At 43.5% G+C, this 18,113-nt stretch overlaps 61 non-coding genes across 61 annotated transcripts; all 61 read right to left on the bottom strand.

Annotated features, from left to right (window-relative positions):
- Window positions 1-36: 36 nt before the first annotated feature.
- On the bottom strand, window positions 37-108 carry TRNAA-UGC (transfer RNA alanine (anticodon UGC)). The gene has a single exon. It is a non-coding gene; the product is annotated as a tRNA-Ala (tRNA).
- A 190-nt stretch (window positions 109-298) lies between these two features.
- TRNAA-UGC (transfer RNA alanine (anticodon UGC)) lies at window positions 299-370 on the bottom strand. The gene has a single exon. It is a non-coding gene; the product is annotated as a tRNA-Ala (tRNA).
- Window positions 371-561: 191 nt separating this feature from the next.
- Window positions 562-633, bottom strand: TRNAA-UGC (transfer RNA alanine (anticodon UGC)). The gene has a single exon. It is a non-coding gene; the product is annotated as a tRNA-Ala (tRNA).
- Window positions 634-991: 358 nt separating this feature from the next.
- Window positions 992-1,063, bottom strand: TRNAA-UGC (transfer RNA alanine (anticodon UGC)). Its single transcript has one exon. It is a non-coding gene; the product is annotated as a tRNA-Ala (tRNA).
- Window positions 1,064-1,122: 59 nt separating this feature from the next.
- TRNAA-UGC (transfer RNA alanine (anticodon UGC)) lies at window positions 1,123-1,194 on the bottom strand. The gene has a single exon. It is a non-coding gene; the product is annotated as a tRNA-Ala (tRNA).
- A 60-nt stretch (window positions 1,195-1,254) lies between these two features.
- On the bottom strand, window positions 1,255-1,326 carry TRNAA-UGC (transfer RNA alanine (anticodon UGC)). The gene has a single exon. It is a non-coding gene; the product is annotated as a tRNA-Ala (tRNA).
- Window positions 1,327-1,516: 190 nt separating this feature from the next.
- TRNAA-UGC (transfer RNA alanine (anticodon UGC)) lies at window positions 1,517-1,588 on the bottom strand. Its single transcript has one exon. It is a non-coding gene; the product is annotated as a tRNA-Ala (tRNA).
- Window positions 1,589-1,778: 190 nt separating this feature from the next.
- Window positions 1,779-1,850, bottom strand: TRNAA-UGC (transfer RNA alanine (anticodon UGC)). Its single transcript has one exon. It is a non-coding gene; the product is annotated as a tRNA-Ala (tRNA).
- A 60-nt stretch (window positions 1,851-1,910) lies between these two features.
- TRNAA-UGC (transfer RNA alanine (anticodon UGC)) lies at window positions 1,911-1,982 on the bottom strand. The gene has a single exon. It is a non-coding gene; the product is annotated as a tRNA-Ala (tRNA).
- A 96-nt stretch (window positions 1,983-2,078) lies between these two features.
- On the bottom strand, window positions 2,079-2,150 carry TRNAA-UGC (transfer RNA alanine (anticodon UGC)). Its single transcript has one exon. It is a non-coding gene; the product is annotated as a tRNA-Ala (tRNA).
- A 190-nt stretch (window positions 2,151-2,340) lies between these two features.
- On the bottom strand, window positions 2,341-2,412 carry TRNAA-UGC (transfer RNA alanine (anticodon UGC)). The gene has a single exon. It is a non-coding gene; the product is annotated as a tRNA-Ala (tRNA).
- Window positions 2,413-2,471: 59 nt separating this feature from the next.
- On the bottom strand, window positions 2,472-2,543 carry TRNAA-UGC (transfer RNA alanine (anticodon UGC)). The gene has a single exon. It is a non-coding gene; the product is annotated as a tRNA-Ala (tRNA).
- Window positions 2,544-2,733: 190 nt separating this feature from the next.
- TRNAA-UGC (transfer RNA alanine (anticodon UGC)) lies at window positions 2,734-2,805 on the bottom strand. Its single transcript has one exon. It is a non-coding gene; the product is annotated as a tRNA-Ala (tRNA).
- Window positions 2,806-3,557: 752 nt separating this feature from the next.
- TRNAA-UGC (transfer RNA alanine (anticodon UGC)) lies at window positions 3,558-3,629 on the bottom strand. The gene has a single exon. It is a non-coding gene; the product is annotated as a tRNA-Ala (tRNA).
- A 190-nt stretch (window positions 3,630-3,819) lies between these two features.
- On the bottom strand, window positions 3,820-3,891 carry TRNAA-UGC (transfer RNA alanine (anticodon UGC)). The gene has a single exon. It is a non-coding gene; the product is annotated as a tRNA-Ala (tRNA).
- Window positions 3,892-3,950: 59 nt separating this feature from the next.
- On the bottom strand, window positions 3,951-4,022 carry TRNAA-UGC (transfer RNA alanine (anticodon UGC)). Its single transcript has one exon. It is a non-coding gene; the product is annotated as a tRNA-Ala (tRNA).
- Window positions 4,023-4,082: 60 nt separating this feature from the next.
- Window positions 4,083-4,154, bottom strand: TRNAA-UGC (transfer RNA alanine (anticodon UGC)). The gene has a single exon. It is a non-coding gene; the product is annotated as a tRNA-Ala (tRNA).
- A 190-nt stretch (window positions 4,155-4,344) lies between these two features.
- On the bottom strand, window positions 4,345-4,416 carry TRNAA-UGC (transfer RNA alanine (anticodon UGC)). Its single transcript has one exon. It is a non-coding gene; the product is annotated as a tRNA-Ala (tRNA).
- A 491-nt stretch (window positions 4,417-4,907) lies between these two features.
- Window positions 4,908-4,979, bottom strand: TRNAA-UGC (transfer RNA alanine (anticodon UGC)). Its single transcript has one exon. It is a non-coding gene; the product is annotated as a tRNA-Ala (tRNA).
- A 190-nt stretch (window positions 4,980-5,169) lies between these two features.
- Window positions 5,170-5,241, bottom strand: TRNAS-UGA (transfer RNA serine (anticodon UGA)). The gene has a single exon. It is a non-coding gene; the product is annotated as a tRNA-Ser (tRNA).
- Window positions 5,242-5,300: 59 nt separating this feature from the next.
- On the bottom strand, window positions 5,301-5,372 carry TRNAA-UGC (transfer RNA alanine (anticodon UGC)). Its single transcript has one exon. It is a non-coding gene; the product is annotated as a tRNA-Ala (tRNA).
- Window positions 5,373-5,730: 358 nt separating this feature from the next.
- TRNAA-UGC (transfer RNA alanine (anticodon UGC)) lies at window positions 5,731-5,802 on the bottom strand. Its single transcript has one exon. It is a non-coding gene; the product is annotated as a tRNA-Ala (tRNA).
- A 59-nt stretch (window positions 5,803-5,861) lies between these two features.
- On the bottom strand, window positions 5,862-5,933 carry TRNAA-UGC (transfer RNA alanine (anticodon UGC)). Its single transcript has one exon. It is a non-coding gene; the product is annotated as a tRNA-Ala (tRNA).
- Window positions 5,934-5,993: 60 nt separating this feature from the next.
- On the bottom strand, window positions 5,994-6,065 carry TRNAA-UGC (transfer RNA alanine (anticodon UGC)). The gene has a single exon. It is a non-coding gene; the product is annotated as a tRNA-Ala (tRNA).
- A 190-nt stretch (window positions 6,066-6,255) lies between these two features.
- On the bottom strand, window positions 6,256-6,327 carry TRNAA-UGC (transfer RNA alanine (anticodon UGC)). Its single transcript has one exon. It is a non-coding gene; the product is annotated as a tRNA-Ala (tRNA).
- A 191-nt stretch (window positions 6,328-6,518) lies between these two features.
- Window positions 6,519-6,590, bottom strand: TRNAA-UGC (transfer RNA alanine (anticodon UGC)). The gene has a single exon. It is a non-coding gene; the product is annotated as a tRNA-Ala (tRNA).
- Window positions 6,591-6,949: 359 nt separating this feature from the next.
- On the bottom strand, window positions 6,950-7,021 carry TRNAA-UGC (transfer RNA alanine (anticodon UGC)). The gene has a single exon. It is a non-coding gene; the product is annotated as a tRNA-Ala (tRNA).
- Window positions 7,022-7,081: 60 nt separating this feature from the next.
- TRNAA-UGC (transfer RNA alanine (anticodon UGC)) lies at window positions 7,082-7,152 on the bottom strand. The gene has a single exon. It is a non-coding gene; the product is annotated as a tRNA-Ala (tRNA).
- Window positions 7,153-7,341: 189 nt separating this feature from the next.
- On the bottom strand, window positions 7,342-7,413 carry TRNAA-UGC (transfer RNA alanine (anticodon UGC)). The gene has a single exon. It is a non-coding gene; the product is annotated as a tRNA-Ala (tRNA).
- Window positions 7,414-7,771: 358 nt separating this feature from the next.
- Window positions 7,772-7,843, bottom strand: TRNAA-UGC (transfer RNA alanine (anticodon UGC)). Its single transcript has one exon. It is a non-coding gene; the product is annotated as a tRNA-Ala (tRNA).
- Window positions 7,844-7,902: 59 nt separating this feature from the next.
- TRNAA-UGC (transfer RNA alanine (anticodon UGC)) lies at window positions 7,903-7,974 on the bottom strand. The gene has a single exon. It is a non-coding gene; the product is annotated as a tRNA-Ala (tRNA).
- Window positions 7,975-8,034: 60 nt separating this feature from the next.
- Window positions 8,035-8,106, bottom strand: TRNAA-UGC (transfer RNA alanine (anticodon UGC)). Its single transcript has one exon. It is a non-coding gene; the product is annotated as a tRNA-Ala (tRNA).
- Window positions 8,107-8,166: 60 nt separating this feature from the next.
- TRNAA-UGC (transfer RNA alanine (anticodon UGC)) lies at window positions 8,167-8,238 on the bottom strand. Its single transcript has one exon. It is a non-coding gene; the product is annotated as a tRNA-Ala (tRNA).
- Window positions 8,239-8,298: 60 nt separating this feature from the next.
- On the bottom strand, window positions 8,299-8,370 carry TRNAA-UGC (transfer RNA alanine (anticodon UGC)). The gene has a single exon. It is a non-coding gene; the product is annotated as a tRNA-Ala (tRNA).
- A 190-nt stretch (window positions 8,371-8,560) lies between these two features.
- TRNAA-UGC (transfer RNA alanine (anticodon UGC)) lies at window positions 8,561-8,632 on the bottom strand. Its single transcript has one exon. It is a non-coding gene; the product is annotated as a tRNA-Ala (tRNA).
- Window positions 8,633-8,823: 191 nt separating this feature from the next.
- TRNAA-UGC (transfer RNA alanine (anticodon UGC)) lies at window positions 8,824-8,895 on the bottom strand. The gene has a single exon. It is a non-coding gene; the product is annotated as a tRNA-Ala (tRNA).
- Window positions 8,896-9,123: 228 nt separating this feature from the next.
- On the bottom strand, window positions 9,124-9,195 carry TRNAA-UGC (transfer RNA alanine (anticodon UGC)). Its single transcript has one exon. It is a non-coding gene; the product is annotated as a tRNA-Ala (tRNA).
- A 190-nt stretch (window positions 9,196-9,385) lies between these two features.
- On the bottom strand, window positions 9,386-9,457 carry TRNAS-UGA (transfer RNA serine (anticodon UGA)). Its single transcript has one exon. It is a non-coding gene; the product is annotated as a tRNA-Ser (tRNA).
- A 59-nt stretch (window positions 9,458-9,516) lies between these two features.
- On the bottom strand, window positions 9,517-9,588 carry TRNAA-UGC (transfer RNA alanine (anticodon UGC)). The gene has a single exon. It is a non-coding gene; the product is annotated as a tRNA-Ala (tRNA).
- Window positions 9,589-9,647: 59 nt separating this feature from the next.
- TRNAA-UGC (transfer RNA alanine (anticodon UGC)) lies at window positions 9,648-9,719 on the bottom strand. Its single transcript has one exon. It is a non-coding gene; the product is annotated as a tRNA-Ala (tRNA).
- A 60-nt stretch (window positions 9,720-9,779) lies between these two features.
- TRNAA-UGC (transfer RNA alanine (anticodon UGC)) lies at window positions 9,780-9,851 on the bottom strand. The gene has a single exon. It is a non-coding gene; the product is annotated as a tRNA-Ala (tRNA).
- Window positions 9,852-10,041: 190 nt separating this feature from the next.
- Window positions 10,042-10,113, bottom strand: TRNAA-UGC (transfer RNA alanine (anticodon UGC)). Its single transcript has one exon. It is a non-coding gene; the product is annotated as a tRNA-Ala (tRNA).
- A 59-nt stretch (window positions 10,114-10,172) lies between these two features.
- Window positions 10,173-10,244, bottom strand: TRNAA-UGC (transfer RNA alanine (anticodon UGC)). Its single transcript has one exon. It is a non-coding gene; the product is annotated as a tRNA-Ala (tRNA).
- Window positions 10,245-10,436: 192 nt separating this feature from the next.
- On the bottom strand, window positions 10,437-10,508 carry TRNAA-UGC (transfer RNA alanine (anticodon UGC)). Its single transcript has one exon. It is a non-coding gene; the product is annotated as a tRNA-Ala (tRNA).
- Window positions 10,509-10,698: 190 nt separating this feature from the next.
- Window positions 10,699-10,770, bottom strand: TRNAS-UGA (transfer RNA serine (anticodon UGA)). Its single transcript has one exon. It is a non-coding gene; the product is annotated as a tRNA-Ser (tRNA).
- Window positions 10,771-10,829: 59 nt separating this feature from the next.
- On the bottom strand, window positions 10,830-10,901 carry TRNAA-UGC (transfer RNA alanine (anticodon UGC)). Its single transcript has one exon. It is a non-coding gene; the product is annotated as a tRNA-Ala (tRNA).
- A 60-nt stretch (window positions 10,902-10,961) lies between these two features.
- TRNAA-UGC (transfer RNA alanine (anticodon UGC)) lies at window positions 10,962-11,033 on the bottom strand. The gene has a single exon. It is a non-coding gene; the product is annotated as a tRNA-Ala (tRNA).
- A 190-nt stretch (window positions 11,034-11,223) lies between these two features.
- On the bottom strand, window positions 11,224-11,295 carry TRNAA-UGC (transfer RNA alanine (anticodon UGC)). The gene has a single exon. It is a non-coding gene; the product is annotated as a tRNA-Ala (tRNA).
- A 190-nt stretch (window positions 11,296-11,485) lies between these two features.
- Window positions 11,486-11,557, bottom strand: TRNAA-UGC (transfer RNA alanine (anticodon UGC)). Its single transcript has one exon. It is a non-coding gene; the product is annotated as a tRNA-Ala (tRNA).
- Window positions 11,558-11,747: 190 nt separating this feature from the next.
- TRNAA-UGC (transfer RNA alanine (anticodon UGC)) lies at window positions 11,748-11,819 on the bottom strand. The gene has a single exon. It is a non-coding gene; the product is annotated as a tRNA-Ala (tRNA).
- Window positions 11,820-11,879: 60 nt separating this feature from the next.
- Window positions 11,880-11,951, bottom strand: TRNAA-UGC (transfer RNA alanine (anticodon UGC)). Its single transcript has one exon. It is a non-coding gene; the product is annotated as a tRNA-Ala (tRNA).
- Window positions 11,952-12,047: 96 nt separating this feature from the next.
- TRNAA-UGC (transfer RNA alanine (anticodon UGC)) lies at window positions 12,048-12,119 on the bottom strand. Its single transcript has one exon. It is a non-coding gene; the product is annotated as a tRNA-Ala (tRNA).
- Window positions 12,120-12,309: 190 nt separating this feature from the next.
- TRNAA-UGC (transfer RNA alanine (anticodon UGC)) lies at window positions 12,310-12,381 on the bottom strand. Its single transcript has one exon. It is a non-coding gene; the product is annotated as a tRNA-Ala (tRNA).
- A 59-nt stretch (window positions 12,382-12,440) lies between these two features.
- Window positions 12,441-12,512, bottom strand: TRNAA-UGC (transfer RNA alanine (anticodon UGC)). Its single transcript has one exon. It is a non-coding gene; the product is annotated as a tRNA-Ala (tRNA).
- Window positions 12,513-12,572: 60 nt separating this feature from the next.
- On the bottom strand, window positions 12,573-12,644 carry TRNAA-UGC (transfer RNA alanine (anticodon UGC)). The gene has a single exon. It is a non-coding gene; the product is annotated as a tRNA-Ala (tRNA).
- A 190-nt stretch (window positions 12,645-12,834) lies between these two features.
- Window positions 12,835-12,906, bottom strand: TRNAA-UGC (transfer RNA alanine (anticodon UGC)). Its single transcript has one exon. It is a non-coding gene; the product is annotated as a tRNA-Ala (tRNA).
- A 322-nt stretch (window positions 12,907-13,228) lies between these two features.
- Window positions 13,229-13,300, bottom strand: TRNAA-UGC (transfer RNA alanine (anticodon UGC)). The gene has a single exon. It is a non-coding gene; the product is annotated as a tRNA-Ala (tRNA).
- A 358-nt stretch (window positions 13,301-13,658) lies between these two features.
- TRNAA-UGC (transfer RNA alanine (anticodon UGC)) lies at window positions 13,659-13,730 on the bottom strand. The gene has a single exon. It is a non-coding gene; the product is annotated as a tRNA-Ala (tRNA).
- Window positions 13,731-13,920: 190 nt separating this feature from the next.
- TRNAA-UGC (transfer RNA alanine (anticodon UGC)) lies at window positions 13,921-13,992 on the bottom strand. Its single transcript has one exon. It is a non-coding gene; the product is annotated as a tRNA-Ala (tRNA).
- A 453-nt stretch (window positions 13,993-14,445) lies between these two features.
- TRNAS-UGA (transfer RNA serine (anticodon UGA)) lies at window positions 14,446-14,517 on the bottom strand. The gene has a single exon. It is a non-coding gene; the product is annotated as a tRNA-Ser (tRNA).
- Window positions 14,518-14,576: 59 nt separating this feature from the next.
- On the bottom strand, window positions 14,577-14,648 carry TRNAA-UGC (transfer RNA alanine (anticodon UGC)). The gene has a single exon. It is a non-coding gene; the product is annotated as a tRNA-Ala (tRNA).
- Between the last annotated feature and the right edge of the window lie 3,465 nt (window positions 14,649-18,113).

Genomic DNA, 18,113 nt, shown 5'->3' with positions numbered 1-18,113 from the left:
CGTAAAAATAAATACTCTTAGACAAAAACCGCGAAATGGAGACACCGGGGGTTGAACCCGGGACTTCTCACATGCAAAGCGAGCGCTCTTCCACTGAGCTATATCCCCTTCGGATATACAAGTAGAGATCATCGTAAAAATAAATACTCTTAGACAAAAACCGCGAAATGGAGACACCAAGGTCGAACCCGGCACTTCTCACATGCAAAGTGAGCGCTCATCCACTGAGCTATATCCCCTTCGGATGGATGAGTGGAGATTTTCAGAAAAAAATACATATTTTGTTAAAACCGCGAAATGGAGATACCGGGGGTTGATCCCGGGACTTCTCACATGCAAAGCGAGCGCTCTTCCACTGAGCCATATCCCCTTCGGATGTACAAGTAGAGATCATCATTAAAGTAAATCCTTTTAGACTAAAACCGCGAAATGGAGATACCGGGGGCTGAACCCGGGACTTCTCACATGCAAAGCAAGCGCTCTTCCACTGAGCTATATCCCCTTCGGATGGATGAGTGGAGATTTTCAGAAAAGAATACATATTTTGTTAAAACAGCGAAATGGAGATACCGGGGGTTGAACCCTGGACTTCTCACATGCAAAGCAAGCGCTCTTCCACTGAGCTATATCCCCTTCGGATGTACCAGTAGAGATCATCTTAAAAATTCAATTCAATTCAATCAAGTGTTTTGTAATTCAAATAAATTATTTTAGACTAAAACCGCGAAATGGAGATACCGGGGGTTGATCCCGGGACTTCTCTCATGCAAAGCAAGCGCTCTTCCACTGAGCTATATCCCCTTCGGATGTACAAGTAGAGATCATCGTAAAAATAAATACTCTTAGACTAAAACCGCGAATTGGAGATACCAGGGTCGAACCCGGGACTTCTCACATGCAAAGCGAGCGCTCATCCACTGAGCTATATCCCCTTCGGCGGGATCAGTGGAGATTTTCAGAAAAGAATACATATTTTGTTAAAACCGCGAAATGGAGATACCGGGGGTTGAACCCAGGACTTCTCACATGCAAAGCAAGCGCTCTTCCACTGAGCTATATCCCCTTCGAATGCATGAGTGGAGATTTTCAGAAAAGAATACATATTTTGTTAAAACCGCGAAACGGAGATACCGTGGGTTGAACCCGGGACTTCTCACATGCAAAGCGAGCGCTCTTCCACTGAGCTATATCCCCTTCGGATATACAAGTAGAGGTCATCGTAAAAATAAATACTCTTAGACTAAAACCGCGAAATGGAGATACCGGGGGTTGAACCCGGGACTTCTCACATGCAAAGCGAGCGCTCTTCCACTGAGCTATATCCCCTTCGGATATACAAGTAGAGATCATCGTAAAAATAAATACTCTTAGACTAAAACCGCGAAATGGAGACACCAAGGTCGAACCCGGCACTTCTCACATGCAAAGCGAGCGCTCATCCACTGAGCTATATCCCCTTCGGATGGATGAGTGGAGATTTTCAGAAAAAAATACATATTTTGTTAAAACCGCGAAATGGAGATACCGGGGGTTGATCCCGGGACTTCTCACATGCAAAGCGAGCGCTCATCCACTGAGCTATATCCCCTTCGGATGGATGAGTGGAGATTTTCAGAAAAGAATACATATTTTGTTAAAACCGCGAAATGGAGATACCGGGGGTTGAACCCTGGACTTCTCACATGCAAAGCAAGCGCTCTTCCACTGAGCTATATCCACTTCGAATGCATGAGTGGAGATTTTCAGAAAAGAATACATATTTTGTTAAGACCGCGAAATGGAGATACCGTGGGTTGAACCCGGGACTTCTCACATGCAAAGCGAGCGCTCTTCCACTGAGCTATATCCCCTTCGGATATACAAGTAGAGGTCATCGTAAAAATAAATACTCTTAGACTAAAACCGTGAAATGGAGATACCGGGGGTTGAACCCGGGACTTCTCACATGCAAAGCGAGCGCTCTTCCACTGAGCTATATCCCCTTCGGATATACAAGTAGAGATCATCTTAAAAATTCAATTCAATTCAATCAAGTGTTTTGTAATTCAAATAAATTATTTTAGACTAAAACCGCGAAATGGAGATACCGGGGGTTGATCCCGGGACTTCTCACATGCAAAGCAAGCGCTCTTCCACTGAGCTATATCCCCTTCGGATGTACAAGTAGAGATCATCGTAAAAATAAATACTCTTAGACTAAAACCGCGAATTGGAGATACCAGGGTCGAACCCGGGACTTCTCACATGCAAAGCGAGCGCTCATCCACTGAGCTATATCCCCTTCGGCGGGATCAGTGGAGATTTTCAGAAAAGAATACATATTTTGTTAAAACCGCGAAAAGGAGATACCGGGGGTTGAACCCAGGACTTCTCACATGCAAAGCAAGCGCTCTTCCACTGAGCTATATCCCCTTCGAATGCATGAGTGGAGATTTTCAGAAAAGAATACATATTTTGTTAAAACCGCGAAACGGAGATACCGTGGGTTGAACCCGGGACTTCTCACATGCAAAGCGAGCGCTCTTCCACTGAGCTATATCCCCTTCGGATATACAAGTAGAGATCATCGTAAAAATAAATACTCTTAGACTAAAACCGCGAAATGGAGACACCAAGGTCGAACCCGGCACTTCTCACATGCAAAGCGAGCGCTCATCCACTGAGCTATATCCCCTTCGGATGGATGAGTGGAGATTTTCAGAAAAAAATACATATTTTGTTAAAACCGCGAAATGGAGATACCGGGGGTTGATCCCGGGACTTCTCACATGCAAAGCGAGCGCTCTTCCACTGAGCTATATCCCCTTCGGATGTACAAGTAGAGATCATCATTAAAGTAAATCCTTTTAGACTAAAACCGCGAAATGGAGATACCGGGGGCTGAACCCGGGACTTCTCACATGCAAAGCAAGCGCTCTTCCACTGAGCTATATCCCCTTCGGATGGATGAGTGGAGATTTTCAGAAAAGAATACATATTTTGTTAAAACCGCGAAATGGAGATACCGGGGGTTGAACCCTGGACTTCTCACATGCAAAGCAAGCGCTCTTCCACTGAGCTATATCCACTTCGAATGCATGAGTGGAGATTTTCAGAAAAGAATACATATTTTGTTAAGACCGCGAAATGGAGATACCGTGGGTTGAACCCGGGACTTCTCACATCCAAAGCGAGCGCTCTTCCACTGAGCTATATCCCCTTCGGATATACAAGTAGAGATCATCGTAAAAATAAATACTCTTAGACTAAAACCGCGAAATGGAGATACCAGGGTCGAACCCGGGACTTCTCACATGCAAATCGAGCGCTCATCCACTGAGCTATATCCCCTTCGGATGGATCAGTGGAGATTTTCAGAAAAGAATACATATTTTGTTAAAACCGCGAAATGGAGATACCGGGGGTTGAACCCTGTACTTCTCACATGCAAAGCAAGCGCTCTTCCACTGAGCTATATCCCCTTCGGATGTACAAGTAGAGATCATCTTAAAAATTCAATTCAATTCAATCAAGTGTTTTGTAATTCAAATAAATTATTTTAGACTAAAACCGCGAAATGGAGATACCGGGGGTTGATCCCGGGACTTCTCACATGCAAAGCAAGCGCTCTTCCACTGAGCTATATCCCCTTCGGATGTACAAGTAGAGATCATCGTAAAAATAAATACTCTTATACTAAAACCGCGAATTGGAGATACCAGGGTCGAACCCGGGACTTCTCACATGCAAAGCGAGCGCTCATCCACTGAGCTATATCCCCTTCGGCGGGATCAGTGGAGATTTTCAGAAAAGAATACATATTTTGTTAAAACCGCGAAATGGAGATACCGGGGGTTGAACCCAGGACTTCTCACATGCAAAGCAAGCGCTCTTCCACTGAGCTATATCCCCTTCGAATGCATGAGTGGAGATTTTCAGAAAAGAATACATATTTTGTTAAAACCGCGAAACGGAGATACCGTGGGTTGAACCCGGGACTTCTCACATGCAAAGCGAGCGCTCTTCCACTGAGCTATATCCCCTTCGGATATACAAGTAGAGGTCATCGTAAAAATAAATACTCTTAGACTAAAACCGCGAAATGGAGATACCGGGGGTTGAACCCGGGACTTCTCACATGCAAAGCGAGCGCTCTTCCACTGAGCTATATCCCCTTCGGATATACAAGTAGAGATCATCGTAAAAATAAATACTCTTAGACTAAAACCGCGAAATGGAGACACCAAGGTCGAACCCGGCACTTCTCACATGCAAAGCGAGCGCTCATCCACTGAGCTATATCCCCTTCGGATGGATGAGTGGAGATTTTCAGAAAAAAATACATATTTTGTTAAAACCGCGAAATGGAGATACCGGGGGTTGATCCCGGGACTTCTCACATGCAAAGCGAGCGCTCTTCCACTGAGCTATATCCCCTTCGGATGTACAAGTAGAGATCATCATTAAAGTAAATCCTTTTAGACTAAAACCGCGAAATGGAGATACCGGGGGCTGAACCCGGGACTTCTCACATGCAAAGCAAGCGCTCTTCCACTGAGCTATATCCCCTTCGGATGGATGAGTGGAGATTTTCAGAAAAGAATACATATTTTGTTAAAACAGCGAAATGGAGATACTGGGGGTTGAACCCTGGACTTCTCACATGCAAAGCAAGCGCTCTTCCACTGAGCTATATCCCCTTCGGATGTACCAGTAGAGATCATCTTAAAAATTCAATTCAATTCAATCAAGTGTTTTGTAATTCAAATTAATACTTTTAGACTAAAACCGCGAAATGGAGATACCGGGGGTTGATCCCGGGACTTCTCACATGCAAAGCAAGCGCTCTTCCACTTAGCTATATCCCCTTCGGATGTACTAGTAGAGATCATCGTTAAAATAAATCTTTTTAGACTAAAACCGCGAAATGGTGATACCGGGGGTTGAACCCGTGACTTCTCACATGCAAAGCGAGCGCTCTTCCACTGAGCTATATCCCCTTCGGATGTATAAGTAGAGATCATCGTAAAAATAAATACTCTTAGACTAAAACCGCGAAATGGAGATACCAGGGTCGAACCCGGGACATCTCACATGCAAAGCGAGCGCTCATCCACTGAGCTATATCCCCTTCGGCTGGATCAGTGGAGATTTTCAGAAAAGAATACATATTTTGTTAAAACCGCGAAATGGAGATACCGGGGGTTGAACCCAGGACTTCTCACATTCAAAGCAAGCGCTCTTCCACTGAGCTATATCCCCTTCGGATGCATGAGTGAAGATTTTCAGAAAAGAATACATATTTTGTTAAAACCGCGAAATGGAGATACCGGGGGTTGAACCCTGGACTTCTCACATGCAAAGCAAGCGCTCTTCCACTGAGCTATATCCCCTTCGGATGTACAAGTAGAGATCATCTTAAAAATTCAATTCAATTCAATCAAGTGTTTTGTAATTCAAATAAATTATTTTAGACTAAAACCGCGAAATGGAGATCCCGGGGGTTGATCCCGGGACTTCTCACATGCAAAGCAAGCGCTCTTCCACTGAGCTATATCCCCTTCGGATGTACAAGTAGAGATCATCGTAAAAATAAATACTCTTAGACTAAAACCGCGAATTGGAGATACCAGGGTCGAACCCGGGACTTCTCACATGCAAAGCGAGCGCTCATCCACTGAGCTATATCCCCTTCGGCGGGATCAGTGGAGATTTTCAGAAAAGAATACATATTTTGTTAAAACCGCGAAATGGAGATACCGGGGGTTGAACCCTGGACTTCTCACATGCAAAGCAAGCGCTCTTCCACTGAGCTATATCCCCTTCGAATGCATGAGTGGAGATTTTCAGAAAAGAATACATATTTTGTTAAAACCGCGAAACGGAGATACCGTGGGTTGAACCCGGGACTTCTCACATGCAAAGCGAGCGCTCTTCCACTGAGCTATATCCCCTTCGGATATACAAGTAGAGGTCATCGTAAAAATAAATACTCTTAGACTAAAACCGCGAAATGGAGATACCGGGGGTTGAACCCGGGACTTCTCACATGCAAAGCGAGCGCTCTTCCACTGAGCTATATCCCCTTCGGATATACAAGTAGAGATCATCGTAAAAATAAATACTCTTAGACTAAAACCGCGAAATGGAGACACCAAGGTCGAACCCGGCACTTCTCACATGCAAAGCGAGCGCTCATCCACTGAGCTATATCCCCTTCGGATGGATGAGTGGAGATTTTCAGAAAAAAATACATATTTTGTTAAAACCGCGAAATGGAGATACCGGGGGTTGATCCCGGGACTTCTCACATGCAAAGCGAGCGCTCTTCCACTGAGCTATATCCCCTTCGGATGTACAAGTAGAGATCATCATTAAAGTAAATCCTTTTAGACTAAAACCGCGAAATGGAGATACCGGGGGCTGAACCCGGGACTTCTCACATGCAAAGCAAGCGCTCTTCCACTGAGCTATATCCCCTTCGGATGGATGAGTGGAGATTTTCAGAAAAGAATACATATTTTGTTAAAACAGCGAAATGGAGATACCGGGGGTTGAACCCTGGACTTCTCACATGCAAAGCAAGCGCTCTTCCACTGAGCTATATCCCCTTCGGATGTACCAGTAGAGATCATCTTAAAAATTCAATTCAATTCAATCAAGTGTTTTGTAATTCAAATTAATACTTTTAGACTAAAACCGCGAAATGGAGATACCGGGGGTTGATCCCGGGACTTCTCACATGCAAAGCAAGCGCTCTTCCACTTAGCTATATCCCCTTCGGATGTACAAGTAGAGATCATCGTTAAAATAAATCCTTTTAGACTAAAACCGCGAAATGGTGATACCGGGGGTTGAACCCGTGACTTCTCACATGCAAAGCGAGCGCTCTTCCACTGAGCTATATCCTCTTCGGATGCATGAGTGGAGATTTTCAGAAAAGAATACATATTTTGTTAAAACCGCGAAATGGAGATACCGTGGGTTGAACCCGGGACTTCTCACATGCAAAGCGAGCGCTCTTCCACTGAGCTATATCCCCTTCGGATATACAAGTAGAGGTCATCGTAAAAATAAATACTCTTAGACTATAACCGCGAAATGGAGATACCGGGATCGAACCCGGGACTTCTCACATGCAAAGCGAGCGCTCATCCACTGAGCTATATCCCCTTCGGATGGATGTGTGGAGATTTTCAGAAAAGAATACATATTTTGTTAAAACCGCGAAATGGAGATACCAGGGTCGAACCCGGGACTTCCCACATGCAAAGCGAGCGCTCATCCACTGAGCTATATCCCCTTCGGATGGATGAGTGGAGATTTTCAGAAAAGAATACATATTTTGTTAAAACCGCGAAATGGAGATACCGGGGGTTGAACCCTGGACTTCTCACATGCAAAGCAAGCGCTCTTCCACTGAGCTATATCCCCTTCGGATGTACAAGTAGAGATCATCTTAAAAATTCAATTCAATTCAATCAAGTGTTTTGTAATTCAAATAAATTATTTTAGACTAAAACCGCGAAATGGAGATACCGGGGGTTGATCCCGAAACTTCTCACATGCAAAGCAAGCGCTCTTCCACTGATCTATATCCCCTTCGGATGTACAAGTAGAGATCATCGTAAAAATAAATACTCTTAGTCTAAAACCGCGAATTGGAGATACCAGGGTCGAACCCGGGATGTCTCACATGCAAAGCGAGCGCTCATCCACTGAGCTATATCCCCTTCGGCGGGATCAGTGGAGATTTTCAGAAAAGAATACATATTTTGTTAAAACCGCGAAATGGAGATACCGGGGGTTGAACCCAGGACTTCTCACATGCAAAGCAAGCGCTCTTCCACTGAGCTATATCCCCTTCGAATGCATGAGTGGAGATTTTCAGAAAAGAATACATATTTTGTTAAAACCGCGAAACGGAGATACCGTGGGTTGAACCCGGGACTTCTCACATGCAAAGCGAGCGCTCTTCCACTGAGCTATATCCCCTTCGTATATACAAGAAGAGGTCATCGTAAAAATAAATACTCTTAGACTAAAACCGCGAAATGGAGATACCGGGGGTTGAACCCGGGACTTCTCACATGCAAAGCGAGCGCTCTTCCACTGAGCTATATCCCCTTCGGATATACAAGAAGAGGTCATCGTAAAAATAAATACTCTTAGACTAAAACCGCGAAATGGAGATACCGGGGGTTGAACCCGGGACTTCTCACATGCAAAGCGAGCGCTCTTCCACTGAGCTATATCCCCTTCGGATATACAAGTAGAGATCATCGTAAAAATAAATACTCTTAGACAAAAACCGCGAAATGGAGACACCGGGGGTTGAACCCGGGACTTCTCACATGCAAAGCGAGCGCTCTTCCACTGAGCTATATCCCCTTCGGATATACAAGTAGAGATCATCGTAAAAATAAATACTCTTAGACAAAAACCGCGAAATGGAGACACCAAGGTCGAACCCGGCACTTCTCACATGCAAAGTGAGCGCTCATCCACTGAGCTATATCCCCTTCGGATGGATGAGTGGAGATTTTCAGAAAAAAATACATATTTTGTTAAAACCGCGAAATGGAGATACCGGGGGTTGATCCCGGGACTTCTCACATGCAAAGCGAGCGCTCTTCCACTGAGCCATATCCCCTTCGGATGTACAAGTAGAGATCATCATTAAAGTAAATCCTTTTAGACTAAAACCGCGAAATGGAGATACCGGGGGCTGAACCCGGGACTTCTCACATGCAAAGCAAGCGCTCTTCCACTGAGCTATATCCCCTTCGGATGGATGAGTGGAGATTTTCAGAAAAGAATACATATTTTGTTAAAACAGCGAAATGGAGATACCGGGGGTTGAACCCTGGACTTCTCACATGCAAAGCAAGCGCTCTTCCACTGAGCTATATCCCCTTCGGATGTGCCAGTAGAGATCATCTTAAAAATTCAATTCAATTCAATCAAGTGTTTTGTAATTCAAATTAATACTTTTAGACTAAAACCGCGAATTGGAGATACCGGGGGTTGATCCCGGGACTTCTCACATGCAAAGCAAGCGCTCTTCCACTTAGCTATATCCCCTTCGGATGTACAAGTAGAGATCATCGTTAAAATAAATCCTTTTAGACTAAAACCGCGAAATGGTGATACCGGGGGTTGAACCCGTGACTTCTCACATGCAAAGCGAGCGCTCTTCCACTGAGCTATATCCCCTTCGGATGTACAAGTAGAGATCATCGTAAAAATAAATACTCTTAGACTAAAACCGCGAAATGGAGAAACCAGGGTCGAACCCGGGACATCTCACATGCAAAGCGAGCGCTCATCCACTGAGCTATATCCCCTTCGGCTGGATCAGTGGAGATTTTCAGAAAAGAATACATATTTTGTTAAAACCGCGAAATGGAGATACCGGGGGTTGAACCCAGGACTTCTCACATTCAAAGCAAGCGCTCTTCCACTGAGCTATATCCCCTTCGGATGCATGAGTGAAGATTTTCAGAAAAGAATACATATTTTGTTAAAACCGCGAAATGGAGATACCGGGGGTTGAACCCTGGACTTCTCACATGCAAAGCAAGCGCTCTTCCACTGAGCTATATCCCCTTCGGATGGATGAGTGGAGATTTTCAGAAAAGAATACATATTTTGTTAAAACCGCGAAACGGAGATACCGTGGGTTGAACCCGGGACTTCTCACATGCAAAGCGAGCGCTCTTCCACTGAGCTATATCCCCTTCGGATATACAAGTAGAGGTCATCGTAAAAATAAATACTCTTAGACTAAAACCGCGAAATGGAGATACCGGGGGTTGAACCCGGGACTTCTCACATGCAAAGCGAGCGCTCTTCCACTGAGCTATATCCCCTTCGGATATACAAGTAGAGATCATCGTAAAAATAAATACTCTTAGACTAAAACCGCGAAATGGAGACACCAAGGTCGAACCCGGCACTTCTCACATGCAAAGCGAGCGCTCATCCACTGAGCTATATCCCCTTCGGATGGATGAGTGGAGATTTTCAGAAAAAAATACATATTTTGTTAAAACCGCGAAATGGAGATACCGGGGGTTGATCCCGGGACTTCTCACATGCAAAGCGAGCGCTCATCCACTGAGCTATATCCCCTTCGGATGGATGAGTGGAGATTTTCAGAAAAAAATACATATTTTGTTAAAACCGCGAAATGGAGATACCGGGGGTTGATCCCGGGACTTCTCACATGCAAAGCGAGCGCTCTTCCACTGAGCCATATCCCCTTCGGATGTACAAGTAGAGATCATCATTAAAGTAAATCCTTTTAGACTAAAACCGCGAATTGGAGATACCGGGGGTTGATCCCGGGACTTCTCACATGCAAAGCAAGCGCTCTTCCACTTAGCTATATCCCCTTCGGATGTACAAGTAGAGATCATCGTTAAAATAAATCCTTTTAGACTAAAACCGCGAAATGGTGATACCGGGGGTTGAACCCGTGACTTCTCACATGCAAAGCGAGCGCTCTTCCACTGAGCTATATCCCCTTCGGATGTACAAGTAGAGATCATCGTAAAAATAAATACTCTTAGACTAAAACCGCGAAATGGAGAAACCAGGGTCGAACCCGGGACATCTCACATGCAAAGCGAGCGCTCATCCACTGAGCTATATCCCCTTCGGCTGGATCAGTGGAGATTTTCAGAAAAGAATACATATTTTGTTAAAACCGCGAAATGGAGATACCGGGGGTTGAACCCAGGACTTCTCACATTCAAAGCAAGCGCTCTTCCACTGAGCTATATCCCCTTCGGATGCATGAGTGAAGATTTTCAGAAAAGAATACATATTTTGTTAAAACCGCGAAATGGAGATACCGGGGGTTGAACCCTGGACTTCTCACATGCAAAGCAAGCGCTCTTCCACTGAGCTATATCCCCTTCGGATATACAAGTAGAGATCATCGTAAAAATAAATACTCTTAGACAAAAACCGCGAAATGGAGACACCGGGGGTTGAACCCGGGACTTCTCACATGCAAAGCGAGCGCTCTTCCACTGAGCTATATCCCCTTCGGATATACAAGTAGAGATCATCGTAAAAATAAATACTCTTAGACAAAAACCGCGAAATGGAGACACCAAGGTCGAACCCGGCACTTCTCACATGCAAAGTGAGCGCTCATCCACTGAGCTATATCCCCTTCGGATGGATGAGTGGAGATTTTCAGAAAAAAATACATATTTTGTTAAAACCGCGAAATGGAGATACCGGGGGTTGATCCCGGGACTTCTCACATGCAAAGCGAGCGCTCTTCCACTGAGCTATATCCCCTTCGGATATACAAGTAGAGATCATCGTAAAAATAAATACTCTTAGACTAAAACCGCGAAATGGAGACACCAAGGTCGAACCCGGCACTTCTCACATGCAAAGCGAGCGCTCATCCACTGAGCTATATCCCCTTCGGATGGATGAGTGGAGATTTTCAGAAAAAAATACATATTTTGTTAAAACCGCGAAATGGAGATACCGGGGGTTGATCCCGGGACTTCTCACATGCAAAGCGAGCGCTCATCCACTGAGCTATATCCCCTTCGGATGGATGAGTGGAGATTTTCAGAAAAAAATACATATTTTGTTAAAACCGCGAAATGGAGATACCGGGGGTTGAACCCTGGACTTCTCACATGCAAAGCAAGCGCTCTTCCACTGAGCTATATCCACTTCGAATGCATGAGTGGAGATTTTCAGAAAAGAATACATATTTTGTTAAGACCGCGAAATGGAGATACCGTGGGTTGAACCCGGGACTTCTCACATGCAAAGCGAGCGCTCTTCCACTGAGCTATATCCCCTTCGGATATACAAGTAGAGGTCATCGTAAAAATAAATACTCTTAGACTAAAACCGCGAAATGGAGATACCGGGGGTTGAACCCGGGACTTCTCACATGCAAAGCGAGCGCTCTTCCACTGAGCTATATCCCCTTCGGATATACAAGTAGAGATCATCTTAAAAATTCAATTCAATTCAATCAAGTGTTTTGTAATTCAAATAAATTATTTTAGACTAAAACCGCGAAATGGAGATACCGGGGGTTGATCCCGGGACTTCTCACATGCAAAGCAAGCGCTCTTCCACTGAGCTATATCCCCTTCGGATGTACAAGTAGAGATCATCGTAAAAATAAATACTCTTAGACTAAAACCGCGAATTGGAGATACCAGGGTCGAACCCGGGACTTCTCACATGCAAAGCGAGCGCTCATCCACTGAGCTATATCCCCTTCGGCGGGATCAGTGGAGATTTTCAGAAAAGAATACATATTTTGTTAAAACCGCGAAATGGAGATACCGGGGGTTGAACCCAGGACTTCTCACATGCAAAGCAAGCGCTCTTCCACTGAGCTATATCCCCTTCGAATGCATGAGTGGAGATTTTCAGAAAAGAATACATATTTTGTTAAAACCGCGAAACGGAGATACCGTGGGTTGAACCCGGGACTTCTCACATGCAAAGCGAGCGCTCTTCCACTGAGCTATATCCCCTTCGGATATACAAGTAGAGGTCATCGTAAAAATAAATACTCTTAGACTAAAACCGCGAAATGGAGATACCGGGGGTTGAACCCGGGACTTCTCACATGCAAAGCGAGCGCTCTTCCACTGAGCTATATCCCCTTCGGATATACAAGTAGAGATCATCGTAAAAATAAATACTCTTAGACTAAAACCGCGAAATGGAGACACCAAGGTCGAACCCGGCACTTCTCACATGCAAAGCGAGCGCTCATCCACTGAGCTATATCCCCTTCGGATGGATGAGTGGAGATTTTCAGAAAAAAATACATATTTTGTTAAAACCGCGAAATGGAGATACCGGGGGTTGATCCCGGGACTTCTCACATGCAAAGCGAGCGCTCTTCCACTGAGCTATATCCCCTTCGGATGTACAAGTAGAGATCATCATTAAAGTAAATCCTTTTAGACTAAAACCGCGAAATGGAGATACCGGGGGCTGAACCCGGGACTTCTCACATGCAAAGCAAGCGCTCTTCCACTGAGCTATATCCCCTTCGGATGGATGAGTGGAGATTTTCAGAAAAGAATACATATTTTGTTAAAACCGCGAAATGGAGATACCGGGGGTTGAACCCTGGACTTCTCACATGCAAAGCAAGCGCTCTTCCACTGAGCTATATCCACTTCGAATGCATGAGTGGAGATTTTCAGAAAAGAATACATATTTTGTTAAGACCGCGAAATGGAGATACCGTGGGTTGAACCCGGGACTTCTCACATGCAAAGCGAGCGCTCTTCCACTGAGCTATATCCCCTTCGGATATACAAGTAGAGATCATCGTAAAAATAAATACTCTTAGACTAAAACCGCGAAATGGAGATACCAGGGTCGAACCCGGGACTTCTCACATGCAAATCGAGCGCTCATCCACTGAGCTATATCCCCTTCGGATGGATCAGTGGAGATTTTCAGAAAAGAATACATATTTTGTTAAAACCGCGAAATGGAGATACCGGGGGTTGAACCCTGTACTTCTCACATGCAAAGCAAGCGCTCTTCCACTGAGCTATATCCCCTTCGGATGTACAAGTAGAGATCATCTAAAAAATTCAATTCAATTCAATCAAGTGTTTTGTAATTCAAATAAATTATTTTAGACTAAAACCGCGAAATGGAGATACCGGGGGTTGATCCCGGGACTTCTCACATGCAAAGCAAGCGCTCTTCCACTGAGCTATATCCCCTTCGGATGTACAAGTAGAGATCATCGTAAAAATAAATACTCTTAGACTAAAACCGCGAATTGGAGATACCAGGGTCGAACCCGGGACTTCTCACATGCAAAGCGAGCGCTCATCCACTGAGCTATATCCCCTTCGGCGGGATCAGTGGAGATTTTCAGAAAAGAATACATATTTTGTTAAAACCGCGAAATGGAGATACCGGGGGTTGAACCCAGGACTTCTCACATGCAAAGCAAGCGCTCTTCCACTGAGCTATATCCCCTTCGAATGCATGAGTGGAGATTTTCAGAAAAGAATACATATTTTGTTAAAACCGCGAAACGGAGATACCGTGGGTTGAACCCGGGACTTCTCACATGCAAAGCAAGCGCTCTTCCACTTAGCTATATCCCCTTCGGATGTACAAGTAGAGATCATTGTTAAAATAAATCCTTTTAGACTAAAACCGCGAAATGGTGATACCGGGGGTTGAACCCGTGACTTCTCACATGCAAAGCGAGCGCTCTTCCACTGAGCTAAATCCCCTTCGGATGTACAAGTAGAGATCATCGTAAAAATAAATACTCTTAGACTAAAACCGCGAAATGGAGATACCAGGGTCGAACCCGGGACATCTCACATGCAAAGCGAGCGCTCATCCACTGAGCTATATCCCCTTCGGCTGGATCAGTGGAGATTTTCAGAAAAAAATACATATTTTGTTAAAACCGCGAAATGGAGATACCGGGGGTTGAACCCAGGACTTCTCACATTCAAAGCAAGCGCTCTTCCACTGAGCTATATCCCCTTCGGATGCATGAGTGAAGATTTTCAGAAAAGAATACATATTTTGTTAAAACCGCGAAATGGAGATACCGTGGGTTGAACCCGGGACTTCTCACATGCAAAGCGAGCGCTCTTCCACTGAGCTATATCCCCTTCGGATATACAAGTAGAGGTCATCGTAAAAATAAATACTCTTAGACTAAAACCGCGAAATGGAGATACCGGGATCGAACCCGGGACTTCTCACATGCGAAGCGAGCGCTCTCCACTGAGCTATATCCCCTTCGGATGGATGAGTGGAGATTTTCAGAAAAGAATACATATTTTGTTAAAACGGCGAAATTGAGATATCGGGGGTTGAACCCGGGACTTCTCACATGCAAAGCGAGCGCTCCTCCACCACCTGTGCTACGGTCGTGAATGTAATCATACGCAGAGGGGGGTTGGCACTATTTTGAAATGAAGCGGGGATTCTCATATTACACGGCGCGAGGAAGAACCTATTAACTGTACTTTTTGTTTATATATATATATAAATATATACTTTTGGTAATCTTTGTTGTATTTTAAAATAATTTCAATTGTTGCACTCAAACAAACTCGATTTAAAAAGCAAAAGCTGGGAAATTTCAAAATACGATGTTAATTATATTGATGAAGTCTTAATAAAGTGGGCTTGTACTTTCAATTTTCTCAATCTTTTAGCCAATACATTCATTATTAAATGTTTTTGAAGTGACCCTAGTAGAAATGATTTGCCTTGATTATATGTCAGGAATGAAATTTTAATTTAAAAATACACATTTCTGTAACTTATTGCTCATTTCTAGGGCAATATTCGAAAGTCATAAGCTGGACTTTTTAGAAACTTAAAATTTTTAATGAACCTAATTTAGCAAACGTAAGTGAATTTTCGGCCAATAAAGAAGTACCAAATGCATTTCTCTCTTACGACATTTCACCCCGATTTAGAAAGTTCATTGTGTCATGACTCCCACGCCGCTCTCAATTTTCGACGGCCGACAGGAATATTTCAGTCCGTCTTCGCCCTTTGGAGCGTCCAGAACTATTATCGTGTCCGCCGCCCCGAAAAGGGTCGTGTCAACTTCGCTATCTTTCCTAAATATGGCTTTGCCAGTAAATTTCAGTCAATTACAATCCAGTACCCAATCATAAATTCGTTTTTGATTTCATAAGGTCGTGACATTAATGGCTTTAACAGTAGTCCTTCTTGCGGTTTTACTCGTCATTCATTCGGTAGTAACGGACAAATATAAACATATGTCCAAAACTAAAATTGTTAAGAAATTGGTCCGAGAAACGCTGGAAAATGTCTGGGATAACGCGTCGCTCTTGTGTGCTGAACGTAAGGAAGTTTTTTATCTTTTCGTGCCACTGGTTTTGGAGGAAAAATAATTCTGATCGTGGTTGGGGCATAACACCTTTGACACGAGACTGGTGGGCTCCTAAAAAGGTTTTCGCTCTACGATTCTTAGACTTGGAAAATATTTTCTATAGCGATTTCCACCGTTCTACCCCACATTACTTGTCGTCTGCTGGCTTCGTCGTGGCTTATCGGAGTGACTTTCATTCTGTTTTTCTTGGGTTGTTTCTTGCGAACCGAGTTCACGACAGAAAGTTACAATAGCATTGACAACCTATCGGACTTGATCAAATCGGGAATTCCATCTGTTATGATCGAAGGAACTGGAACATTCGAATATCTTTTGGTGAATATCCACGTTAATATTAAGTCCTCTATTCACTCGACGTCATTGGTTCGTATTTAGGCTGCCAAGGATACAGTTGTTCAGGAATGGCTAGACGCAGGGCCGGATTAAGGGGGGGCAGAGGGGGCACCTGCCCCCGGGCGCCAGACAAATAGGGGCGCCCAAGAAGTCTGGTGATACCCAAATCTGAGCGATTGTTTTATTAAATTTTCGAAAACCTCAAAAACACGACGTTAGTTTTGAATGATTACGGGACTGTTTTTCGTTTTTAAATAGCGTGAGCGTATGAAAAGTTTTGAATTTCGATGGTTGTCTATCGTGATTCGTATTACGTGTATAGGCTACATTCTTGCTTAGAGAAAAAAAGAGTTTAGAAGTAGTTTTTGACTTTTATTCCCACGCTTTTGCTTAGGATCCACTTTTAGTCTATTTTCGCCTACTTTCCCACAATTTCCATTTCCCAACTTTCCATGCTGTTCCCACGCTACTGTTGCTACAGACTAGAGTGTTGCAACGAGCAAGGGCTAACGGAATTTCGTGAATCATAGATTCGCTGGTTTTTCTTTCAGTCAGTCGGTTCTAAAATATAATTAAAATAATTAAATTAGGTAAAGGCTTAAGGTTAATTAACTTGATTCGGGCTCTTGTAGTTATTTTGTTAACAATGAGTGAACCAAGAAAAACAAGAAGCTAAGTGGAGCCCAAAGCCGAAAAAGAGAAGCTGAAAGTTCTATGAGAGAAAAGGAACTTCTCGAAAAAGTACCAAAAACTAATTCTTTCTTTACAACATTATCGACGAGGGAAACTCCGGAAAATGAAATATCAGAAACGGAAGCCGACATCAAAGACTCTATCGAGACATCTTTTATTACCAAATCCAAGGATGCAGCGGATGATATTGATAAAAATCACGGCAATGTACATGTTTCAGCTGAATCAAGTTCACTTTCAATATCAAAAGAAAATGAGAAAATTCTCGAAAAGGAATTAAAGGAGGATAGTTGTGATAGTTTGGGAAGCGATCCAGCTCTTTGGAGTTTAAATGATAATACACGAAACCAAGTTGCAGCTAATCCTGTTATTCAAAATATTGAAGATATAGACTTTTTAAAGACGGAGCGCAAAATCGGTAACATTTACAGGCATTTATCTAAAGATGCTTTCACACGAACCTTAGTTGTACTGTGTTCCGTGTTTATTGTTTTCCGATAAAAGGGCTTCTAATTCTGCTTTCGCGACTGATGGATTTACAAATTGGAAGAAAACAAGCGAAAAGATTTTCTCGCATGCAAAAAGTACTGTTCACAAGACTTCTCAAAGTCAGATAGTATTACGATCTAACCAGAAATCATCCGTACATAATTATTTAAGTCTCCAACTTGAATCGGAAGTACAATATTGGAGGAATGTTTTGCAGAGAGTGGTTGCAACCATAAAGTTTTTAGCTTCTAGAGGCCTAGCCTTTAGGGGAGAAAACGAGAATATTGGGTCTAAACATAACGGTAATTTTCTTGGATCTCTCGAATTAATCGCCGAGTTTGATCCTTTCTTGGCTAAGCATTTGGCTGAACATGCAATTAAGGGAAAGGGACACGTGTCGTACTTGTCTTCTACGATATGTAACGAGTTTATAGAAATCATGGGTACTCGTGTTCGTCAAGAGATTCTACGTGAGATGAAAATTGCGAAATACTTCGCAATCAGTGTGGATTCTACTCCAGACATTACCAAAGTTGATCAGCTTACACTTATTTTTCGGTATGTTCTCCAAGATGGTACTCCAGTTGAGCGGTATTTTAAATTCCTGTCATCAGTCGGGCATAAAGGCCTTGAAATGTTCGAAGCAATTCTCTCAGAATTTAAAGAAAACGACATAGATATTAGAAAC

Source organism: Phalangium opilio, unplaced genomic scaffold (assembly GCF_054372755.1).
Source record: "Phalangium opilio isolate 3A_F unplaced genomic scaffold, DU_Popi_V2 ptg000093l_1, whole genome shotgun sequence".
Taxonomy (NCBI): Eukaryota; Metazoa; Arthropoda; class Arachnida; order Opiliones; family Phalangiidae; genus Phalangium; species Phalangium opilio.
This window is presented reverse-complemented; position numbering and strand designations above follow the sequence as displayed.